The sequence below is a fragment of the Staurois parvus genome, unplaced genomic scaffold (assembly GCF_062004578.1).
Source record: "Staurois parvus isolate SC_StPar_1 unplaced genomic scaffold, SC_StPar_1.0 ptg000198l, whole genome shotgun sequence".
Taxonomy (NCBI): Eukaryota; Metazoa; Chordata; class Amphibia; order Anura; family Ranidae; genus Staurois; species Staurois parvus.
This window is the reverse complement of record NW_028317994.1, coordinates 16,196,721-16,222,281: the sequence shown is the minus strand read 5'-3', so window position 1 is coordinate 16,222,281 and position 25,561 is coordinate 16,196,721. Positions and strand designations below refer to the sequence as shown.

At 41.0% G+C, this 25,561-nt stretch overlaps 1 protein-coding gene across 1 annotated transcript in view; it reads left to right on the top strand.

The window, feature by feature from the left end:
* Positions 1-5,883: 5,883 nt before the first annotated feature.
* LOC149461594 (programmed cell death 1 ligand 1-like) overlaps positions 5,884-25,561 on the top strand; it is a 41,989-nt gene continuing 22,311 nt past the window's right edge. The window contains exon 1 of the mRNA XM_089678149.1: positions 5,884-6,016. The gene's annotated coding sequence lies outside the window, so the exon portion shown is untranslated. The remainder of the gene's footprint in view (positions 6,017-25,561) is intronic.

Sequence of the window (25,561 nt, the reverse complement as noted above, 5' to 3'; positions counted from 1 at the left end):
CCCTTTGTTTAGAACATTTTCAGACTCCTGTATTACAGCAATCAGAGCCAAAAAGCCACAAACAGTAACTTTTTTACACATGACCTTCACTGTCATTATTTCTTTGAACACTAGGATTTACAAGATACATTGTAAGCCCTTAACTGGTAGGTGACCCCTTTGGGGGCCGAATGACCCTTTCACAGGGGTCGCTTAAGACCATCGGAAAACACATATTTCCAATGTGTAAAGATCAGCTACTGTGTAGAAAGCAGCTGCTGTGTTGAAAGCAGCTACTCTGTTAAAAGCAGCTACTGTGTTGAAAGCAGCAGTATTGGAGGTAAAACGACACTTCATGAATTATAATTACTGAATAAATAATTTTATGGTTGGGGGTCACCACATGAGGAACTGTATTAAAGAGTCGCGGCATTAGCTAAATGAATAACACTGAAACCCACAGCACAAGCTACCATGCATTACTATAGATTATGGAAACATGGTAAAATACACTACAGGTTACCACAATGCATAGGTGTGAAGGCAATGTAAACAAAGTGCTACTGAATCATTTGAGTAGTGTAATAACTAGCATATGCCATGATCCTGTCACTCTGGGGTTGATTTACAAAAACTGGAGAGTGCAAAATCTGATGCAGCTGTGCATTGTAGTCAATCAGCTTCTAACTTCAGCTTGTTCAATTAAGCTTTAACACAAAAAAAACAAACTGGAAACTGATTGATTTCTGTGCAGAGCTGCACCAAATTTTGCACGCTCCAATTTTAGTAAATCAACTCCTATGCATTTTTGAAGCACAGGTAGCAATGTAGGAGGGTTTAAAAGATTTTTTTTTAATATGTAGGTGTAATAGTGCAGTGTAGTGTTTTCAAACACACTGATGATTTCCTATTGAGATCATCCGCAACACAACTACTAAATTACATGTTATTGATTCATTGTGCAGCCTTGGCATCTAACAAGAATATTAATTATTTTTATCTAAGAGATATAATATTAACATTTCTGTTTATGTGGTCCTTTATAACCAAGGTAAACCCTCAAGTATATGGGTTCATTCATACTGGTATACACATATTTTCTGCATGAAAGAAAGGTTCTTGCTGGCAGAGCTAGAAGATCCTGCGTAAAATATGAGCATAAAGTATTCGTGTTTATGTGCATACTCCTGTAAAATTTGCAGATCTATGTGTGTGTAAAATCTGCAGCTGTGTCCTACATTTTTTTTGTGTGCACGCTAAATGCAGCACACATTTTCTGGTACAATAGTTGTTATTGTTTCAGAAAGAAACAATACAACAGGCCACCCAGGGGTAAATGCAGTGCACATTTTCATATGTAGATGCAGCTGTGTATATAGTTTCATTGGTCACTGTAGTGCATTGTTTAGGTGCATACAAAACTGTCTGCTGTATGCATCTAAACGCAGCATTTTTTCTGCCCTCCTAAATGAGCTCTATTACTGTAAACAGGCCTTTTTTGTGCTGGGACACACAACTACTGTGTACCGGCACCTCCCAGCACTGGTCCTGTATGGCAAGCTTCCTACTAAGTAGGAGCTACTATACATCCTATGGTTGTTTAGCGTCCTATTTGTCATCTAGCAGTTGGAGCAGATTCTGCATTCTGCCATTGGTTCAAGCATCTGCTCCTCATGCTGCTGCTGGGGAGTAAATATGGGGGTGGGGGAATAATGGGGTCCAATATCACCCCTCCAGAGCATCTACTTATACAAATTTAAAATTGGGCTGCCTCACCCCATCTAGACCCCCCAGTATGGAACCTGCTGTCACAGATCACCGACTTGTTGTTAGGTCGATATCTGCCTGCTGTTACCCTCGGTAACCACTGATTCCACTCCTCTCTCATATGGTAAGCTACTTTGCCCATCTGCAATTGACATCTGCCTGCTGTTGCCCTCGGTAACCACTGATTCCACTCCTCAATCAAACACTAAGCTATTTTGCATGACTGAAATCATCTGCTTTGTTAGACATTTTTTTTTACTTCTGTTCATACTTGTCTATATTAAGTTAACTTGCTCTCATAGTGCCTTGGCCGAGATCAACCACCTAGCCTTATCTTGGGTCCATCCTGCTTGCAATATGCTTAGGGCAAATCACTTACACCATGTGTCTTTTATTAGCTCTTAATTGAATAATAGTCTAACCTCCTCCAGTCCATCCAAGTACAAATTCAGTACAATTCTTGGGATGGCTGGCGAGGGGTAGGGGCCGGCCATTCCTTGTGCAAAGTGCCATTCCGGTGCTAAGTGCATGACACTTTAATCACGGCACTTTAACTAAGGCAAGTACAAACATTAGTGCTCCACCCCTAGTAGTCTGCAAGTGCTCTTTTCTCTCTTACTAACATTCCTTTTTGCTATAATGCCCTCTCTCCTCAAACTCTCATTTTGTTACCCCTCCTCACCACCTTACAGCCTGTACATATCACCCTCATTTCTGCCCTCTCAATATTACTGCATGTATCTCCTGGTCTTTCTGAGGCCAGATAATGGCACCACTTCCAAATCACTGAGGCATCTGCCCACATATAAATCCTGTAACCACCTCACCTCCCTCACCCTCCTAGTACTACTAACTTCTGGAGATATCGCAAACCCTGGCCCTCTACCATCATTCTCCCAGCAGTCTCTCCTCTCTGGCAGCAGCCGCAATCAGGGGCGGACTGACAACTCATGGGGCCCCCGGGCAATAGGGGATCATGGGGCCCCTGTGTCCTTGCCCAAACTAAAAAAAGCCTATGAAAAAGGTACCAGGGACATCTCATGGGGCCCCCTACTGACCCCGGACCCTCGGGCAGTGCCCAAGTTTCCAAATGGTCAGTCCGCCCCTGGCCGCAACCCTCACTCTCGTCTCAATTCCCATGCTTCCATGAGCCAGCCCTGCCCCCTCTTATGTGCTCTCTGGAATGCCCGCTCAGTCTTTACCAAACTTTCCTCTGTCAATGACCTATTCCTCTCCCACTCCCTCAGCCTACTTGCTATTACTGAGATCTGGCTTTAGGAATTCAACTCTGTTTCCTCAGCTGCCTTCTCCCATGGTGACTTCCTCTGGACACACTCATCCTGATCCAACAGATGAAAAGGGGGCAAAGTTGGACTTCTTTGCCCACAAAGCACTTTCCAGGTTCTTCCTACACCTCCCTCTCTGTCCCTCTGCTCTTTTGAAGTGCACTGTATTCATCTTTTCTCTCCTGTTTGTCTCTCCATTCCCCAGCTCATCCCCTCAATCTCCTCATGTATCAAAAATCTATAGAATGACATATCAATATGGATGTCACACCACTTCCTCAAACTCAATTTTTTTCTAAAACCAAGCTTGTAATATTTCCAACTCCCTGATCCCTCACTCATGACTTTACCATTAAGATCAACAGAACAACCATTGGTCCCTCCCCACATGCAAATATGCGAGGCGTAATCCTAGACTCTGACCTCTCCTTCAGGCCCCACATCCAATCACTGGCTAAATCCTGCAGCCTCAACCTCTGCAACATTTCCAGAATTTGCCCCTTCCTGACTAAGGACACCACAAAACAACTAATCCATGCCTTGTTTATATCCCTCCTCACTGCAATTTCCTCCTCACTGGCCTACCTTTACAGGCTATCCCCACTTCAGTCTATTATGAATACTGCTGCTAGACTACACCTTACCAATCGATAAACGACTACTGCCGCTCTCTGCCAATCCCTTTACTGGCTTCCACTAGCCCAACGTCTAAAATTCAAAGTACTAACCACAATGTACAAAGCCATCTTTAACACAGTCCCTAGCTACATCACCAACCTCATCCACATATCGTCCAAATCGTCCGCTTTGTTCCTCCCAAGACATCTTGCTCTTTAGCTCCCTTGTCACCTCCTCCCATGCTCACCTCCAGAACTTCTCCAGAATCTCTCCCATCCTTTGGAACGCCTACCTCAGTATGTCTACCCTCACCCTGTCCGCCTTTAGGTGATCTTTGAAAACTCACTTCAAGAAAGCCTACCCCACCTCCACCTATGAACTGTACTTGAATTACCTCCATCAGATCAACCTACGCAGCTATCACCTTTTGTATCACTTCCCCTTTCTTTAGAATATAAGCTCCACGAGCAGGGCCCTCCTATTCCTTCTGTATTAAACTGTATTGTAATTTTACTGTCCCCCTTTATATTGTAAAGCGCTGTGCAAACTGTTGGCACTATATGAATCCTGTATAATAATAATTATAATAATAAAGTCTGCAGAGGAATTCTTCGAGTCACAGTGGGTTCCACACTAATGGAGGTCTAGATGTCTCCAGCCTCACAGCGACACTAGTGGCCACAGGAGTAAGTGTGGGGGACAGCAGGGAGCAGTGCAGCCACATACAGTAGCATGATGTGAAGTGTACATTGTCCGGGGAGCTACCCGTAGTAGACAGAGGGGGATACTGGCTCTTTATGATACTGGGACTATGCACAAACTGTCTGATGCCTTCAATTGTGAAGGTTGTATCTGACTGCCAGGGAGTGCTCCAGCTGAGCCGCCTCATGGACAACGCATGAATGATTCATGGATGGCTCTCTCATAGTAACGGCAGTGCCAGTATGCGCGGGAAGTTCAAGATGAAGCAGAGAAAAAAAATGGACACAAACATAGGAATAAACTGAAATGGAACACTTATATATGGAGGAGAAAATCTGAAAGGCGCTAAGAGAACTCCTAGTGGGAAAAGGGATAACTCCATCCATCCACATTCAGAAAAGGATATCTTGATAACGGCGAGACCCCCTGCTGGAAAAAGAAAAAACTCAATTTGTCCATCCATCTGGGATACAGGGATTTATCCATCTGTTCAACTCTGAACCCAATTAAAGGGACACAAGCTTGTATGACCTCACTTAACGGTTTGGTCATATACATCAGGTGAGAGCACAAAAGGTGAAGGAGCATAGTATCTATACATAAATTTGGTGAATTATACTTTATACTACTTTTTGCACTATACTATTGTAGACACTACAGGATCACGGATTGTTTTGTGGATTGTTTTGAGGATTCCTTCTGAGGACTTTCTGTATGCATACAGCACTAGCATGATTGATAATATCACATTAAGAAAATTTACCAGGACTCAGTATATTGTTTTGCACAAATTGTTTTGTATGTATATTAATAGTGGAGCGCGACACAAAGTGTTTTTTTAATTTGGTATAGACACATTGGTATGGGTGTACGTGTAGTGTAGGCGACCCACTCATTCAATTTATATTTATTCAATTCATTAATTCAGTCACTGAATCACTTATATTTATAATTTATTTTATTTACTGAATTAAAATTATTAGTAAAATTAAAATACACCATAGTAGCTCACAAGAATCAAATTTATAAATAAACTGAAAGTGCCTCTGAGATTACATTAGATAGTGTTGTATATTTCTTATGTTTTGTAAATGTTACCAACAGTATATATGATAACAAATTTTCTTGATCTGAAATAGGGGATTCTTGTTCCCTGAGCACAGAACTGTCGTTGGTTTAGTTTTTTTTTTCTTTTTGGGGGGGGAGGGGGGATGTCAGACTCCTGGAGAGCCAGGCCACTGCTTGAGTGTGAGAGCAATGTGCTGTCTCTCCTATTAGCTACCAGCACAGGGTATGCTACACCTTACTGCAGAACTTAGCAATTTAAATAAAGTAAATGAACAGAGGATCTATTGCTGTATATGCCTGACTTCATTACAGTAATAAATCATAAAGCTCATTTGGACTTTAAAACCTACCTATCTCTCATTTGGAGAGCAATCTTGTCTTGGGGAAAATCAGGTACACATAAAGGAAACTCTGCAGCTGTCATTATGTCTCAAAAATGAAGTTAGTATTCCCTCTAAATTAACAGTTTGACAGTTTCCTGTGAATTTTCTATTACGCAACAGGACTTCCCTATTTATCTTTATATGTTTCTGAGAAAGAAGCAGTGCAGAGCCAGATCATGTATGCGAAGTGGCTGAAAGCCTCAGGCTTAAAAGGTAAGTTGCTATCAACATATAAAAAAAAAATTTGTGCTCCTCACTAGTTAAATGTCATAGTCGAAAAAAAACCCTCAAAATTATTTGTCTATCTGTTTTACATATCTTTCTGCTTGTCGGTCTTGAATTACTGGTTATGCAGGTAAAAAAAAGGGAGGTAACAAAAATGTAAAATCATCATTATTTATATTTGTGTGCATCTGTAAAATGTGGAAGATAATTGTATCACACTTTATTCTATGAACTGTTGTATGAGATTTAAAATAAAATGTAGCTATTTTGGGGTATTTTATGTGTCTTTAACCACTTCAAGTCCGGACACATTTACCCACTTCCTGTCCAGGCCAATTTTCAGCTTTCAGTGCTATCACACTTTGAATGACAATTGAGCAGTCATGCAACACTGTACCCATATGAATTTTTTTAGCATTTTTTGAGACAGATAAAACTTTATTTTGGTGGTATTTATTCACCACTGGGATTTTTATTTTGTTTGCTATATAAATGAAAAAGTCCAAAAAATTTTAAAAAAGTGTTTTTCTTATAAAATATTGCAAATAAATAATCTTTCTTCATAAATCTTGGCCACAATTTATTCAGTTATCTTTTAAGTAAAAAAAAATAGCCCAAATTAGTTTATAACCAAAAATTATAATTTTTCAAAAAATGTTTTTACATTTTTATTTTATTTTTTTATATTATTATGTTTTGTTTTTTTTTTACATACTGTCACCCTAGCAGTACAGGTTCACCATAGTGACACTGTACTACTTGTGGAGGGTGAAGAAGATTTTTTTTTTTTACACTGATTGCTTTTACCTCCATAAAGGCTATAAATGCAATCATTTCTCCTTCTCTCTGGCTGCATTCATGCAGGCGTTGAGAAATACTGTGGGTGCTGTGATTGGTCACAGCTTGCCATTTGGTACAAGACTGTTGTGAATAGCCTTGTACCATGTGACCTCTGTGATCATTCACAGATTTCACACGTAGTAAGCAATGATGTCAGAAGTGACATCTTGGTTACTACTCTTCATGTGATCACTGATTGGCCAAGTGGGTATGCAACTTAAGCTTTTATTAAACCAATGGCTTATTTAATTAATTAGTAGAAAGAGCAAAGCAAAAGTGCAAAGCCCACTTTGCAGAGCCCCATAGATCATTAATCCTTAGTTGCCCAATCCAAATTTAGAAGTGTCATTATGCACTAACGTGACAATGACTTTTTGCCTACCCAAATCATGTTTTTTTGAGACACATCAGTCTTTTATTTATGTTTTAATAAATATTGTATTTCTTCTCTGATTTCTTATAGGCTGACAAACTGACAAAAAGTAAAAATTTGTTTTGTTATTGTTTAAAATAAATGTAAACGTTTGCTATTATTATTTCTAAAAAAAACACACTGTTGTCCTCATTTAGAAAAGTATTTTTTTCTCAGTGCACAGTAAGTGTCACTGTCAGCTGTGTGAAAGCAAAAGCATGTAAGCACCATGTCATAGCTGATAAGTTCACATGATCTAGAGCCATGCTGATTGGTTCATGATCATTAGTAGAGACCAGGAGCTGTCAGTAACACTGTGGTGTCACAACTAGAAGCAAATGGAGCTGCATGATCCTAGTTATAAATGGGAATGTAGGTTACCATTGCCTTAGCAAAGGGTAACATACTGGCTCTGCATTTTTATCCACTTTAACAAATTTTTTTAAATATCTACTTCTGGACCGGCTAACTCACATGTATGCCGCCAGTTTGGGAGTTTATACCAGGCTGATATCTGCAGCTGCAGGCATCAACTTGGTATTTGTTTTACTTGATCAGCAATGCAGCTTTGTGTAAAACCAAAACTAATGGCTAATTTGCCACTGGACTGCTTTTACAGGTGGTGCAAGACTCACCCACCCACCCACAGACACACACACACACACACACACACACACACACACACACACTGCTGTCCAGTGCCTCTCCGGGCTCTCCTGCTCCGGTGAGAACCCTAGCACCAGAACCAAATGCGACAAGTGTTTTGTCACTTCCAGCATGTATACAGGTCATTTTTAACTTGAAAAAGGTCATCTGATAAGACCGATCTGGGTGTGATCAGATGCTTTTAAGGACAGAGGAGAGATTTGGGGTTTAATAGATGCCATATCTCTCCATAAAGAGGAACTGTCACTGCTTATTGTTGTCTCCGGGGATGTTTATACTCCTTGTGATAACAATAAGAATGAATATGTCTTCCTTTGAAACAGAAGTGCTAAAGTTTTTTTTTTAAAGAGGAACTCAAATGATATCTTTTTTCAGATTAGTAAGCACTGTGAGTGAGAGTAGGCCTTCTTTATCTTCAACTATACTGACCTGCAAGCCCTACCATGGATAGATCCAAATGTGGATTATGTCCTCTCTTCCAACCCTTTTGAAACAACTGTTGGAAGTCTGGGACTGCACTCTTATCCATCTGCTCATCTCTTCTTACATGGGCCCAATGATGCAATTCTTTGACAATCTTGCTCCCCCCTAGCAATGTAAAGATTTATGTTTGAGGTGTGAACACACAACAGGCCACATATTTTAATAGATGGTCTAATTGACTGGCCCACCAACAGTTCACATCTTTTGTAAACTCCCTTCCAGACAAGGCTACACTGACATCACCATTTACCACTTTTGAAAGAATTTTTGTACAAGAATCCCCCCCACACCCACATAGTCTTACAACTATACAATATTTTGATGCAGCAGGCTCACCTTGCCCTATCTAAAAACACTAAGACCTTTATGCTTTCTCATAAACTATCTATGGAAAACAAGGCGCAAGAGAGAAACTTTAAAATTCTTGCCTCACTGGTAAAGATATCCAGCTGTCCTTAGTGCATTTTGTCCCTCTGTTCCAGATGAATGTCGGCAATGCTGTGGTTGGTAATATGACCCACATCTAGTGGGAATGTGCTCCTATTAAACAATTTTGGGATTGCATTCTACAAACCTATGCTACAGTAACAGATACTAAGTTACCAAATATCCTGACAACCACTTTTTCTGTCAGTCATTCCTGATACAATTAAACCTATTAAAAAGGATACCTTATGCCATATCCTTACTGCTGCAAGATACGTTAACCCAAGACACTGCCAAACCTCACAGATACCATCTCTTGCAGAATGGGCTACAAAATTAAATTTCATCATGCATCTTGAACATCTAATTGCTGCAGAATATGATAAATTAATTTGACACACCTTTACCTGGGCTAAATGGATGATGTTTTGATGTTCCCAAGAGTTCTGAGTGCTACTTCCTAAGTAAGATTTATTTTTTTATCAATATTTGGGTGTGATAGACATGGGAAGAGCCCATTACTTCCCCAACATGTTCTTAATCCATCTGAATTCATCCCCATTCCCCGTTTATTTTGGTGATATCTCAGTAAATATATACTAAGACATCTATGCAAAACTTAGTTCTGGTGGAAGCATTAGTGGTAGGGAGATATTTTATTCCTCCCTCCCTATTGTTATGCAAACTATATTTGGCACAGTTCAACAATGATACACCTGTTACCTGAGACATTGGACCATATTCAGCTTTAAAACATTGTTCTGATAGGATGATACAGATATGCTATTAAACTTTCAACATGTGACATGTACCAAATAATGGTCTGTCTGTATGTCCCTTTTTCTTCTAAAATTGAATAAAAATAGGATTGAACTAAAAATTGTGGTTTTGCTAAATTTTGCTATGATCCAATTTAGCATTTTTCTAACCCTGTCAAGAATGTTTACTTAACTTCTAATTGACATATCTATTTGATAGTTGACTTAGCAAATTTATTATGATTTTAATTTTAGGTTACTGTTTTCTATTCTTTTTTTCATCCCTGTACAATGAAGCATAACTTACTTCTAGTTTCATGGGGCATCCTTTTCAGGGAATATTTTTCAAATCTAGGAAAGTTAGCAAATTTATACATTAACTGTGGTGGTGCTATGCTCTAGAAGTAAATAACAGCTCAGAGGCATAATTTGTTCATCTTCCAGCAGAACATGGTTTAAAGTGATATTTTTTTTTCTAAAATAACAAACATGTCTTACTTATCTGCTCTGTGCAATGGTTTTACACAGAGCAGCCCCAAGGTCTTCTGGGATCCCCTGCCGACGCTCCTGGCCCCTCTTGTGTTGCTCGTCTATTAATACAGTGTGGCTCAGCTGGATTTGATTGACAACAGCTGGAGCCAATGGCTATCAATCTGCCCTGTGAAGAGAGAGAGCAATGCTGCTGCTCTTGGGCACAGTACTGGACCAAGATCAGGCTCCGGAAAGAATTAAGGGGAGTTAAGGGGAGGGCTGTACCTAACAGGTTTTTTACTTTAATGCAGAGAATGTATTAAGGTAAAAAAAAAAACCTTTAGTCTTTGCAACCACTTTAAAAGGGAGTTCCAGCTGAAAAAAATAAATAAAAGTCAGCAGCTACAAAAACTGTAGATGCTGACTTTTAAAATACAGCCACTTACCTGTCCCTCGGTCCAGCAGTGTCCTCACAATGGCTTGTTTTACAGGCCGTCTTCTCTCCCTGGCACCGGCATCTTCAGTGTGGGCACCCGGCTGTGACAGCTTGCAGCTTCACGGCCGGGCTCCCACTGCTCATGCGCGAGAGGCGCTGCGCTTTGTGAATGGCCCCATAGTCTTCTGGGGCCTGTCACGTGTCCCAGAAGACTACGGGGAGGGAGGGGGGGGGGAGGACAACTTCCGCTTCCGATCACCTTAGGCGATCGAAGTGGGAGTGGGTACCTGTCAAATTCGGGTACCTGCCCCCCCCCCCACTCCCCAAAGGTGCTAATCCTTAATGGGGATCAGGGGACAAAGACTTAAAGTGAAACTTCCCATTAGATTTACAACAGCAGATTTGTATGTTTTTGTTGCCCAAATATGATCTGGTATGATATTGATAAATGTGCTTTCAGATTTTGTCAGGAAATCATTAAATTACTGAAACTGATTAAAATCCGGAAGGTTGACTTAAGTAAGCCAAGCACATTTTATTTATATCAAGTTTCTTCCTAGTTGTACATTCTTACAAATTCCCCTTCTCTCACTAACAGTATATATATACTTTTCAGCTAGCATAGTAAGAAATGAATCATGCAGTCTGTCTGGAAAGTGAAAGGAGGAAAGGTGAGATGTCAAGGTTTTCAATGTTAGAAAAGTTAGAAATATAAGTGTATGCATTACTATTCAGTTCAGCACCATCGCCTCATGGTATTTATATGTAATAGCTCTGTATGAACATATATTATATGTTTTTTACATTTAATTGTTCATATATATATATATATATATATATATATAATGTATTTATTTTATTTTTTTTCATTTGCAACAAAATACTTTCCAGAGATACAATGCTACCTGTATATGTTCCCAAAGCAGAATGTTCAGAAGTAATGAAAACAAATACACTCACCAGCCACTTTATTAGGTACACCTGTTCAATTGCTTGGTAACACAAATTGCTAATCAGCCAATCACATGGCAGAAGTGCATTTAGGCATCTAGATGCGGTGAAGACGAATTGCTGAAGTTCAAACTGATCATCACAATGGGGTCGAAAAGGGATTTAAGTGAATATGGCAAAGTTGTGCCAGATGGGCTGGTCTGAGTATTTCAAAAACTGCTGATCTACTGGGATTTTCCTGCACAACCATCTCTAGGGTTTACAGGGAATGGTCTGAAAAAGAGAAAATATCCAGTGAGCAGCAGTTGTGTGGATGAAAATGCCTTGTTGATCTCAGAGGTCAGAGGAAAATGGGCAGACTGGTTTAGATGGTAGGGTCAGAATTTTGTGTAAACAACATGAAAGCATGGATCCATCCTGCCTTGTATCAACGTTTCAGAATGGTGGTGGTGGTGTAATGGTTTGGGGGATATTTTCTTGGCACTAGCAAGTTGTACCTAATAAAGTGGCCAGTGAGTGTAGATATTTTAGTTCCCGGGTAACAAAGGAGATGAGAAGAGTTCATAAAACTATCAATAACAAATATAAGCATTAGATAAGAATTTGAGGAACTCATAAGTATAAATATCAATTTTATATTTGCTTTTTACAATACCAGCAAAAAAATCCCATGATTGGCAAAATCTAAAAGAGAAATAGCACAGAACTTAGCACAGCATTTGCATGTAGCTTATTCCGCGAACTTCCAAAATTAAGGGACATAGCTCATGAAAGAAATACAGTATGTCCCCTACATATGAATGGGTTCCCTTCCAAGAACACGTTTGTAAATTCAATTTGTTCTAATGACCAACAAAGTCAGCACTTGCAACCAATGGCTGCAAGCGCTGATCAGTGTGTTCTGGTGGGGGGGATTCCCCTTTTCAGAATACAAAGGCACAGCAGGGGAGATAGCTGCACCAACATTGATTGTGTTGGTACAACGATCTGTCAGGTTTTTTTTGTTGTACCCAGCTTTACATAATTGGACATGAAAACACATTTTCGCATCTTTGAAAGTTCACAACTTGAACGTTCGTATATAGGGGACTTACTGTACTTACCCCTCGTTTTGAATATGCCTGTCTGGCATGATGACTTTCTTAATTCAGTACTTTGCATTACTGTACCTAACTTCTGGTCAGCCTTTGGAGTTCCTGTATTTTTTTTATGACAGGTCGCAGCTCAGTGATCAGCTTTCCTGAATAACCGAAAGATAATTTTACCATTTTCAGTTGCCACAAACAGTTTTACTTTTAAGTATAATATCTTTTCACCTCTAATATGCTGTAGACCTGAGCTTCATTTGCTATAGCATGGATAGTAAGGAGCATGCAGAAAGACAATATTTCAGATAGGGTTAAATGAAGAGTGCAGGACACTCTTGTCTAGGGTGAATGAACATGAGTTGGAGGAAGTTGAGGAGGACAAACCAAAATATGTGATAAAAGTGTGGCCTAAGTCATTTCAGTCAAACGCAAAATGTTACATATAACTAAAAGAATTTGACGTACCTACGCTAAGAATGACTTGTTTATTGGTTGCCTCAGCAACCCAGTCCCAGAGCAAATTTAAGTGGAGGTCTTGGAGTGGAGACCCACTCTCTAAGAAAGTTCTTGGGGGTGCAACGCGTAATTGGCAAGGCTTCTCTGACATCATCATGCCAATTCTAGCATCCTCTGGCTAACACTCTCTGCAAATACGGAAAGTTGGCTCAATAACATTGGGCAGATGAGTACTATATCAAATTGGATGGATGGTTGGTTTTAGCCCTTAACCGCTTGCCCGCCGCCCTATAGCAGCTATATATATGTGATTTAGCATTTCCAGGTAGGGGGTGCATGCGTGCCACGTGCGAGCCCTACCAGCACCCCCATTGGTGGCCTCAGCTGTTGATCACCATGTCCTGGCCAGTAATTCCGCACCGGCATCCGGCGATCACCGAGTATCACTGACGGGGGAGAGACCTGTATGTGAACAATACAGATCTCTCCCCTGTCACCTTCAGCACACTACTTTGTATTGCTCTGCATATCAGAGCAATACAAATCAGCATGCTTTTGAGTTTAAACACACACAGCACACATAGTAAAACAGCAGACAGGTAACCCTTTGATTGCCCCAGATGTTAACCCCTTCCTGCCCAGTGTCATTAGTACAGTGTCAGTGCTTTTTATTAGCACTGATCACTGTACTAGTGTCACTGAGGATGTCAGTGACAGTCAGTTCCCTCCCAGTGCCAGAATGCCCGCCGCAGTCCCGCTATAAGTGAATGGCACCATTACTAGTATTAAAAAAATAAAAATTCCAGTATATATATATATATATATATATATATATATATATATATATACTGCCATTTGTAGATGCTATAACTTTCACATAAACCAATTAATTTCCACACATTGGGCTTTTTTTTAGCAAAGACATGTAGCAGAATACATTTTGGCCTAAATTTATGACGAAATTTGATTTTTACAATTTTTTTACTGGACATGTATAACAGCAAAAAGTCAAAAATATTTTTTTTTCTCAAAATTATCTTTTTTTGTTTATATCGATCAAATACCACCAAAAGAAAGCTCGATTTGTGGGAAAAAAGGACATAAATTGAATTTGGGTGCAGCGTAACGCAGCGCCGTATCGCAAAAAATGGCCTAGTCAGGAAGGGGGGTAAATCCTCTAAAGGGCAAGTGGTTAAAAGCTTTTTTTTTTTGTTTTGTTTTTTGCTGTGTCCTGTAAGTGTAAGTTATTGTAAGCATCATGGATGTAAAAAAACAGAGATCACTATTTTGGTGTGTTTATTCTGTTTGTTACATGTATAGCTGGAGTTAAGAAAGAAGGTTCCTTTTAACCCTTCATAATATTGGCCCACTACAATGCCTGAATGTGAATGTGGAGGAATTTAACCCTTCTGTTTCCATTAAGCTCTGTTAGACCTCATGTAATGTAAGAGGTCTTCATTGAAGGTGAGCTTTTTGGCTGGCACGTGGTGGAGCAAGAAGTAACAGATTTATGGGAGCACTACACATATGTTATTTGAAGAGTGTCACTATGGCATTTTGGATGATATGCTAACATGTTGGACTGTGAGACTACCCTTATGCTTTCTGTTTATTATTTATTTACTTTGATATGAGGATTCTATTGTAAATTGTTTTGGATTATATATAATTAAGAAATCATTTTTATTTGTATTTTAAGAATGCTCACACTTGAATACGGTATATAGGATACAAAAACAATCTGCAAAATTTGGTGCAACTCTGCATAGAAATCAATCATGTAAAAAGAGAAAAAACCTCAGCGCTCAGGATTCTCTTATTCCACACACTATTCCCCGTGGGATGCTGCTGTACACAGGTGCAAGACCAAAAAACTTATATCAACTTATACCAGCGCAAAACCCACAAAACAATAAAAATACATCACCCAACCCATAAATAATAATTACTAAATATCACAAACTTAAAATACACTGTGATACAAAAATATTAATTAAAATATTAATGAAATAAAAAAATATATATAATTTAAAAAATATATATATAATTTAAAAAATAATAAGTCCAGTGACAAAATCCAAAATAACAGTCCCGTGAAAAAATGAATTATGTTATATTTTCATTGGATTCTTCCAGTGATACCTCCACCATCCACCAGTGCAAAACCAACATTAACCGCACTCACCAGATAATGGTGAGTCAAACGCCTTTCAGGGATATTAAGGGCTCCTGTACCCCCTTTACTTTGTATATGACCTCCAAATATAGCCTCCTCTAGGATATGGACACCTCCTCTGGTTACTACTCTCACCGAATCCCCCAGAGAAAATCAGGAAGAAGAAAAGACCATAGTGTGATACCGTAATGATTTCCAATCTCAAAAGAATTTTTCCAGACCACTCACATTTTAGCAGATATTAACCCGCATTTTATTGAAGCAAAACGATCTTTCTTTCATAAAAATGATCTTTCTTTCATATAAAGCGATTTCTGTATAGAGACCCCACAGCCAGGTATACAGCAGGATAACAGACCTCAGATGCAGACTCATCCACTATGCAAAGATGGCCCCTTGGAACGCACCGCTCGGTGTGCGTTCCACTCACCGGAAATGACGTCAGGCGCCGGGACAGGCAGCCGGAAATACGTCAAATACGTTATACACACACATATGAGCATTTGAGCATAGATATTAATGAATTTTTCCTAAGAATATATTTCCCAAGAATGCACATGTGTGCAAATATGTGCATAAATATGCGCAAAACAAGTGCCTGAAATTACGTTAAATAAAGTAAATTCTCAAACATCATTACCGTGTGTGAGAGGCCTATGAGTCACTAAGCTAGTACAAATAAAGACTTAAGGACTCCTGACTTTTCTCTGATTAGAATATTTGTCCCAGGTCAATGACTTATATATTCAATGAATATATTATAGCTAAAAAGTGAACATAATGGGCAGACAATTGGCAGATTGAGAAGAAACTTAACAGTTTCAGCCCCCCCCCCCCCCGTAAGGAGGGACCTGATGAGCAACAGCGGACAGAGCCATGCAGGGATGCCATCAGAGGGGTGCCACTCGTACTCCTGTAGGTGGCCCGGACAGCAGGAGGATTGATGTGGTGGGGGAGAGCAGTTGCAGAAGGATGCATTGTGTATCTCTCCCTCCAGCAGCTGAAGGCCAGTTTGAGGTTTCTCCCCCTCTCCCTCCCGCCAGCTTTCTGCTGCTGGAGGGAGAAACAGACTTGGCTGTATGGAGGGGGTGCCCTGGTGTTCCTGAGTGGACGCTCTCTGCTGAGATCCTTCCCCCACCCGCACTCAGAGCTAGGTCCAGGGGAACTCCTGGAGCAGGGAGAGGAGAAGTGTCAGAGAGGAAGGAGCCCGGAGGAGGTGAGCTGTGTTGTGTTCTCTGGGCTCTCCCTCCTGTCATCCATCCAGCACATGATACACTGATAGATTGCATGGGACTACACACACACACACACTATGATTACCACCCCCTGCCTACTTTTCCTGCTGCTCTTGGAGGAGGTGGGGGTAATCATACTGTGTGTGTGTGTGTAGTTCCATACGATCTGAGAGAGGGAGAGAGAAATAGAAAGAGGGGAGAGATTGGACATAATCACACAAGTAACTACATACATCCTAGACTTTACCCCAGCACAATGTCTACTCCATCACTCCTCACTTCCGGTGAGGTCTTATCGTAAGTCGCTTGCATTACACCTGATAAATGCGGCAAAGCAGTGTATTCCTGTTCATTGGCGTTCAGATTATATTCCCACCGTGCGAGAGTGGATTCTTAGGATCAATAGGATCGCGGAAATGGAGGAGCTGATCTCAGTGGCAAAAGAACACCCCGAGCGATTCAGGAAGACCTGGGCTTGTTGGACTCATTTCCAATCTACTGATACTTATCATGGCTTAATGAAGGAATGAGCGAGAAAGATTTGGAGACACGGAAAGCCTCTAGAACTTTCACCTCAGAAATAACTCCATTAATGGACTTTCACTGAATTATACCTCTAATTAAAGATAGAATCTGTTATAGCCAGGCTGATGCTAATGGATGTGATTGGTTTGGTTATGCCTATTTAAATCTAAACCTTATCCTCCCCTCCCTCCCCCTCCCACCCACCCCCCCCCCTCCTCTTTTTTTTTTTCTTTCTTTTTTTTCCCCATTCTCCCTATCTATTTGTCCTTTACGTCCCCTCCCACCTCATTATGATATTACATTTCATATTCTTCCTCCATTCCCACGCTCATCTCTTTCTTTTCTTTTCTTTCTCTCTTTTGCACTCCCTTTTCTCATATTCTAACTAGCTATACTTTTCATAAGGTACGGAACACTCATAGATATACAGATGTAACAATATTCCACAACACTAACCCACACTTTGAGTATGGAAACATAAGACATATATGCCTTGAGATGATACTTTTGTCTACCACTTCATAGTCCTGATATTTGAATTCTCCCTACATAGAGACTAGTGTATACCGTAATTATCTAAAGAACATACTGTTATCAGTACTGCTATGGTTACATTTTTTGCATCTGCCTTACTGTGGGACTTCGTCTTATGATGATCTACAATTTAATCTAATGTCCTGATCCCGTCTGCGTTACGGGAGAACATGTAAGAGGATGTGCACGGACTGCGATCCGTATCTGTCTATAACTTGTTTTACCTTTCATACTTCAATAAAACCTTTTTTGGAACAAAAAAAAGAAAGAGGGGAGAGAGAGAGGGAAGAGAGAGAGGGGGGAGAGAGAGAGGGAAGAGAGAGGGGGGGAAGAGGGGGAAGAGACAGGGGGGGAGAGAGGGGAGAGAGAGAGAGGGAAGAGAGAGGAGAGAGAGAGAGGGGGGGAAGAGAGGGAGGGAGGGAGAAGAGAGAGGGGGGAAGAGAGAGAGAGAGAAAGAAAGAGGGAAGAGAGAGAGAGGGAAAATAGGGGGGAGAGAGAGAGGGAAAAGAGAGAGGAATGAGAGAGAAAGAGAGGGAAGAGTGAAAGAGAGAGGGGAGAGAGAAAAAGAGAGTGGGAAGAGAAAGAGAGAGGGAAGAGAGAGAGAGATACAAAGAGAGAGGGAAGAGAGAGAGAGAGGAAAGAGAGAGGGAAGAGAGAGAGAGAGAGGAAAGAGATAGGGAAGATAGGGAAGAGAGAAAGAGAGTCCGCTGACACTCGCCGGTCTGTAGAGGTCTGTGGATGTCCGATTGGGTCCACCTGAAAAATTGACAGGCAGACCCGATCGGACCGTCAATGGAAAAGGGGCTTATGCTCCACAGTGAGTATAACAAGCATGCTTTTCTGCATATACAGGCTGATTTTACTGTTGTGGATTTAGTAACACTTTAAGACTTGTCCTGTGATCTGCATATAATGTCAATTTCAGCAAACCTACAATTAACCTTTACTTATTCTTAATATATTCAAATTAATTCCTATTAACCCTTCTTCTTTACATAATTTTTTAATACTATTCATATATTTACTTCATTTCAGTTGTTCTTTTTTTGTGGTTCTGCATTAGAAAATACACCAATTTAGAAGTACCACATATATTGCAATTCTAAATAACACTGCATTGCTCTGCTTTGTACCAGTAACATAATTTTAGTGCCATTAAAAATGTTGCTAAAATTTGCCCTTTTGCAAGAGGAGACTGAGGCTTTATAAGCTTTTGTTTCTAAGCATAAAAAACATTTTAGATACCATGTTTATTAAAACTGAATCACACTGGTTTACTCACATTTATTGAACCATGCCTATTATACAGGTCAGGATCTAGACTGGGGGTGCTGTAAAAAAAATTAAAAGGTCAGGGGACATACTCTCAATCGTGTGACAGAGATGCATGGTAGTACAGAGGAGGTACATGCAGGAATGAACAGAGAATGCTAGTATATATTAGGTTGATTAACTGCTTTCCCACCACCCTATAGTAGAACTACTGCTACAGGGCGGCAGAGCTGTGGCTAAGGATGTCAATCACCGGGTCACGGACTGAGATTCCTCAACGGCACCCAGCGATCGCCATGTAGAACTGACAAGGGAGAGACCTGTGTGTAAACAACACAGGTCTCTCTCCTGCCAGCAAGGATATGCTACTGCGTATTTCTCTGCACAGCAGAGAAATACACAGCAGCATGTCTCCCTAGTAAAACACACACAGCACATCTTGTAAAACAACACAGAGCACACTGTTAACCCTTTGATTGCCCAAGATGTTAACCCCTTCCTGCCCAGTTTCACTAATACTGTGTTAGTGCTTTTTATTAGCACTGATCACTGTATAAGTGTCATTGGAATGTCAGTGGCAGTTAGTCTGTTCGCACTCAGTGTCAGAATGCCTGCCGCAGTCCCACTATAAGTTGCTGATCGCCGCCATTATTAGTATAAAAAAAATTAAAATTCCAGTATATATACCGCCATTTGTAGACGCTATAACTTTCACATAAACCAATTCATTTACATGTATTGGGATTTTGTATAGCAAAGACATGTAGCAAAATACATTTTGGCCTAAATGTATAAAGAAATTTGATTTTTAATTTTTTTTACAGGATATATTTTATAGCAAAAAGTCAAAAATATTGTTTTTTTTGCTTATAGTGCAAAGAAAGCTCTATTTCTGGGAAAAAAAAGGACATTAATTTAATTTATGGACAGCATTACATGATCGGTCACTTATCAGCCCCATCAGAGTGCCCCCTTACATCACCTGTCCCCACCAGAGGTCCCCTTTACATCAACTGTCCCCCATCCATTAATTGTCCCCATCAAGTCTCATGGATCAGTTGGATGCACTCTCAAAGATCTGGAGGCACAACTAAACTCAAGGGGGCATAGCCACCCCAGCACCCCCTAGATCCAGGGACTGCTATTATGCAAAACACATCCCTCTTCTGCATTCAGTTCTTCATGCACCAAGATATAGCAAACTTGGGGTTGCTGGACAACAAATAGCATAGACAGCCATACATGTTTAAGCCTATGGGTAAGGCACATTTGAAACACCAATGACTCTGGCTTAACAAGGAAAAATTGTGATTGGACAAGCTTTTCCAACCTGTGCAATCACCACTCTCCCTTAATCAGCCTCAGAGTGGGGGGAACACCTGACACTGCTTTGTTACGTATTATGAGCAACACCCCTTCACAGTGCTTCTGGATTTATCCTGATGGTGACAGGGAATTCTTTTTTTACAAATTGGACAACTGAGAGGGCATTACCAGTGAATCTGGAGTTGTTTGTCATTTATTTTCTAGAGTATTACCTTGGCAGCCCCACCCCAAAAAAAAAAAAATTACAGACATTAACATCCCAACAGAATGGCAGCTGTATTTTTCTACTGTAACTAGAATTTTGTACAAATTTGCTGACTGCTATTTTGGTTCCTTTTTTATACTGCTGATAACTCTTTACGTGTAAAAATGGGTTTTTGTACTTTCCCAATGCAAACTTAGCTGTTTTTCAGTAAACAATTTACAGAAAATAGGAACTTTGTACAGAAAAATAATTTCTCAGAAGTATTTATGCAGGAAAAAAGTAAATTTTTGTTTATTGCCTAGACTGCAGAGTATTCTAAACTGAGCTAAGCTATGAATTAGGCAGGCACACTGCGTTAAAGCAGTTGTAAAGGTTTGATTTTTTTTTGTATATTTGATATACTACTAAAGGTATTGCACAGAGCAGCCTGAACCTTCTATTCTAGGATCCCCCACTGGCACACTCTGCTCCTGCTCTTCTTTGTCTGCTCCCATAGCAAGCTACTTGCTATGGGGCCTAATGTGGGGGCTCAGCCCCAAGCCAGGCTGTGTGCGTCCAAAGACACACACAGCACAGTTCGTCCCACCTTCTGCTCCCTCTTCAAAGGATTTGATTGACAGCAGCATGAGCCAATGGCTTCTGCTGTTGCCTCTGTATCCTATGAGAAGAGGAACACAGACCAGCGCCCCTGCAGAAAAGCACAGCACTCAATTGAGATAGCATTCAGGTAAGTGTATAGGGGCGATAGTATTCCTGGGACATATTTTACCCTAATGCAGGGAATGCATTAGGATAAGCAATGTTCTGCCTGTAGAACCACTTTAAATTGAGTTTACCAAGCTAAACAAAGCTAAATTTTAAAATTCAAATGAGTCAAGTGGAAAATTAGTGGATGCAGCCACTGTTTGGTAGTGGCACATTCAGGAAGATGCAGGTGATGCAACTGTCCAATTTACATTATATTCATACATATATATTGTACATTCAAATCAGTCTCTGTCCTCAAGGAGGGTATAATCTAAGGTCCCTAACTCACATACATACGCATATTAGGGCCAGTTTAGACAGGAGCCAATTAAACTACCAGCATGTCTTTGGAGTGTGGGAGGAAACCGAAGTTTCCGGAGGAAACCCACACAGACAGAGGGAAATCATGTGAACTCCAGGCAGGTAGCACTGTGGTTGGGATCGAACGGACAACCCTAGTGTTTCAAGGCGGAAGTGCAGAAATCTGATACTATAGCTAGCAATGGAGATTCCTTAATCCATGCAGTTTGGCATGGATAGAGGAATCAATTTATTATCACTCCTTCAGCCTGCCTAATGAGAGAGATCAAACCATGTATGGCTACCCTTAGATGTGTCTCTAAAGAAAGCAACCATTTCCCAATTTACAGACCTCATTCTGCTTCCAGAACAATGTCTTTACTTACACTGCTTATGAAAAGGTTTAACTTTCTTTTTTTTAGAACTTGAATGCAGCTTCCATACAGGCCTCTGAGTCAAAAATGAAAGTACACAAATATACTCACTGGGGGTTATTTACTAAAACTGGAGAGTGCAAAATCTGGTGCAGTTCTGCATAGAAACCAATCAGCTTCCAGGTTTTATTGCCAAAGCTTAACTGAACAAGCTGATGTTGAAAGAATGGGCATGCAGATGGTCCTGGTCTTATGACAACAAGCGCCAATAATGAAGACAGACTTTCCCATTTCCAATCAGTCTGAGAAAGGACTCAGACAAATATCAACCTTTACCAGAACTAAGAAAGGAAAAAACAATGAAGAGTGAGAAATCCATAAAAGAATGACAAGTATCCTTGTCTAGGTGGAATAAGAGTGGTCATCAGATGATTTTTTTTTACTTTTTGTTGGTGGACCACCAAGAGGACGAGCCTCTAGCTTTCTTTCTAGGAGGATCTCCAGTCCAGGATTGTGAATAGTGACCATCGATAATTGCTACTATACCAGTAGCATTCTGGTGAGTGCATAGTGGTGGTGGAGCGTTCACTGGATCCTTTGGCGCTGTATTGGAGCTGGATACATTGCTGTTTTGCGATTTGCAGTATCACTGGCACATACATGGACTATAATATGTCACATTGTTTGTGATTTACACCAGCACTTAATTTTTACACTGTATGAACTTTATTGTTTTCACTGATATTTAAGATTTGTTTGCACTTATGTGTAAATTCTTGAATATTTTCACTATATGATTTAGCGCTGCACTTTATACACATATGAAGTTAGAAGCTGATTGGCTGCCATGCACAGATGCACCAGATTCTGAGTGCTCCAGTTTTAGTAAATTTAATTTGCCTTGTACCAGTGATTTTGAAGGAATGATTCAACATGAAACTGCTTATGGTACATTACCTTCAAAACTGTAGGTGGTAAAAATGTGTGGGAAAAGATGAGACATTTTTGACTAAAAATAGTTCCATAATTCCAGTACTTGTTAGCACTTTTGAGAGAAATTCATTTTTTTACTCTGAACTCCAGGTAGATGAAATGAAATTAAAGCAGCTCTGTATTCATTAATGCATTATTAAAATTATTTAAATGCAGCAGTGTACTTGAAGTTCCTGTTTGTGTAAGTGTTTGATAATGGACCTAATAGCTTTCAAAAAGGACTTACTTTTCAGTTGGTAATTGCAACAACTCATCAACCAAATAGTCCGATTGCTTGAATAAGACTGCTGCTGTTCACAGAATTGTTTGCAGATTCCACACCCTTGATGTATTTGAGTTCTCACGCTTAGAGCCGGCGGGGGACAGATGCAGCATCGGACCGATGCTGTATCCACCTAGGTAAGTATAATTTGAGAAAAAAACACCAAACGCAATACTTCTCTTTTCATTTAAGTGTTTATTTTTCACATTGCGCAGACATCCGCCACAAAAAACACGCGTCATATTTCTCAAAAAATGTAATATGTACTATTCTTTATGTAAATCGTAAACCAACTCGGTTTTCTGGATGGTAACTATATTATGGCATGGGCATATTTTCTGTTATTTACATGTTTCACATTATTGGAATGGAAAAAAGATTAGTTTAATTTCCTTGTTTGTATTGGCTTTACATAGTGACCTTTCTGATTTGTGTGAAGTGCAGAGGTATACAGTACATGGGCATAGCATTTAGAGAAATGTACACTTTGAAATAGTATGCAACACTGTTTAAAGTACAAATTGGCTCTAACAAATTATGGGAATCTGATGAACAGGGCTTAAAAACATAAGTGAGGAGCATAATACTGAGAAAGAAGCACAATGACTGCAAAATAGAAAGCAATTTAAGGTTACAGTCTAAATTTGTATTAATCTGCCAGTGTCATTAACATTTATAACATGGAAGCTAAATACCTTCTAAAATCTAAAATTAATTGTTATATAAAAGTGCAAGTAATCAGTGGATAGCATCCCCTATTGCCATGCACACTCCCCTGCAGCTCCGCTTGTCAAAGAAGTTACAGGGGGAAATGCTGTTTGTTTATGTCGGGGAGGAGGCAGATACTAAAGAACCTTATGGAGAGTAAGGGGCAGGGCTATGATTGACTTATAGACCCGCCTCCACTGCCACACCAGCCTTTAATACCCACTCCCTCCCTGGAAAAAAGCATCTAAATTGCATCAGTGAAAATCCAATTCATCACACACATAAAATGCTTCATACAAGTCCACCAAAAGAAATGTTATATAAAGTATATAGTTAAATGAAAAGTCCTTCTGATCCACGGAATCACCACGTGATCAAATAAGATTACTGCCATACGTGCCAGCAAAAAACTTTACTTCAGTGTGTCACCACATGCTCCAGAGAAAAATCTCCCCCAATTCAGTGGCACTCACCAGACATCATGGCCCATCTAAACTTGATAGGCAATCGCGCTTGTGGTGAGTGTCAAACATAATAAGGCTCCTTAATCACTTAGCCCCTCCGCAATTAAAGGCTGATGGAATGGTAGGACATCCTCTGAATTATTTACTCCCTCAGCTGCCGAAAAGTTTTCATATCTTCACTTGTTTCCTCCGCATTCACGTGGGCAACCATGTGGAATGGTAGGATGTCCTCCACTGCGGACGTCCACCTGCATCTCCTCAAGCCTAACGGATGATCTCGACCTGAAGTGAGCCTACTTCCACGCCACTGAACCCAGCAGACGACCCCAGCCTGGTGTGGGCTACCATCACCCTCCACGTCGCAACCCTGCCTGTCCCTGCTGAGCCCAACGGACGATCTCGACCTGGTGAGGCCTACCATCACCTACCCCGGCACAACCCTGCCCTGACCCCGAGTCCATCCAATGACCCCCGGAAACACCTCCACCACCGCTGGCGTCCACCCCACATCTCCTCTAGCCCAACGGACGATCTCGACCTGGTGAGGCCTACCATCGCCTACCCCAGCACAACCCAGCCCTGACCCGCAGCCCATCCGATGTCCACCCCGCATCTCCTCAAACCCAACGGATGATCTCGACCTGGCGAGGCCTACCCTCGCCTACCCTGGCGCAACCGTGCCCTGACCCGAAGCCCATCTGAAGATCCCCGGAAATACTTCCACTGCGAACGTCCACCCCGCACCTCCTCAAGCCAAACCTCACCCCTCCACCTCGGTCTGACACAAACTGGAACTTGCAACTTGACTACCTTTGACCACAACTGGCCGAACTGAACTCTACCCATCCTGATCCTAAGCACGAGAACTCTTGTCACGGAAAGGTACAACGCCACTGCACGCCGACTATCTACAACCAAGCGCCCTGAGAGACTCCCACCTCACCTGTCCGCCACTTCGTTTACCTCCCTAAAATGCCACCTGTACTCCTCCTCCTCATACTCTTCTCCTCTGTCCCCAAAATCTCTTCTCTCTATCCCACCGCTCCTCCCAAACAACTATACATCGTGCCCTCACTACTTCCATCTCCCCTCAACGGCTCTCACCACCTCCTCCTGATACTCCACTCTCCCACTGACCCGAACGCCACCAATGGTAGAATCACACGCTCTTGCACATCCCGCTCCCATGCCACCTTTCTTACCCTTCTCCTCCTCCTAACCGCGGGGGACATCTCCCCGAACCCCGGTCCTCCTCCACCTCACTCACCCACAAGGCACCCACCTACTTCCACGAACTGCCGCAACCCCCTCAACCTAATACCGGTCCCCCTGCTCCCCAAAACCACTCCTCCGTTTTTGTGTGCACTCCTGAACGCCCGTTCGGTTTGCAACAAACTTACCGCCATCCACGACCTCTTTGTCTCC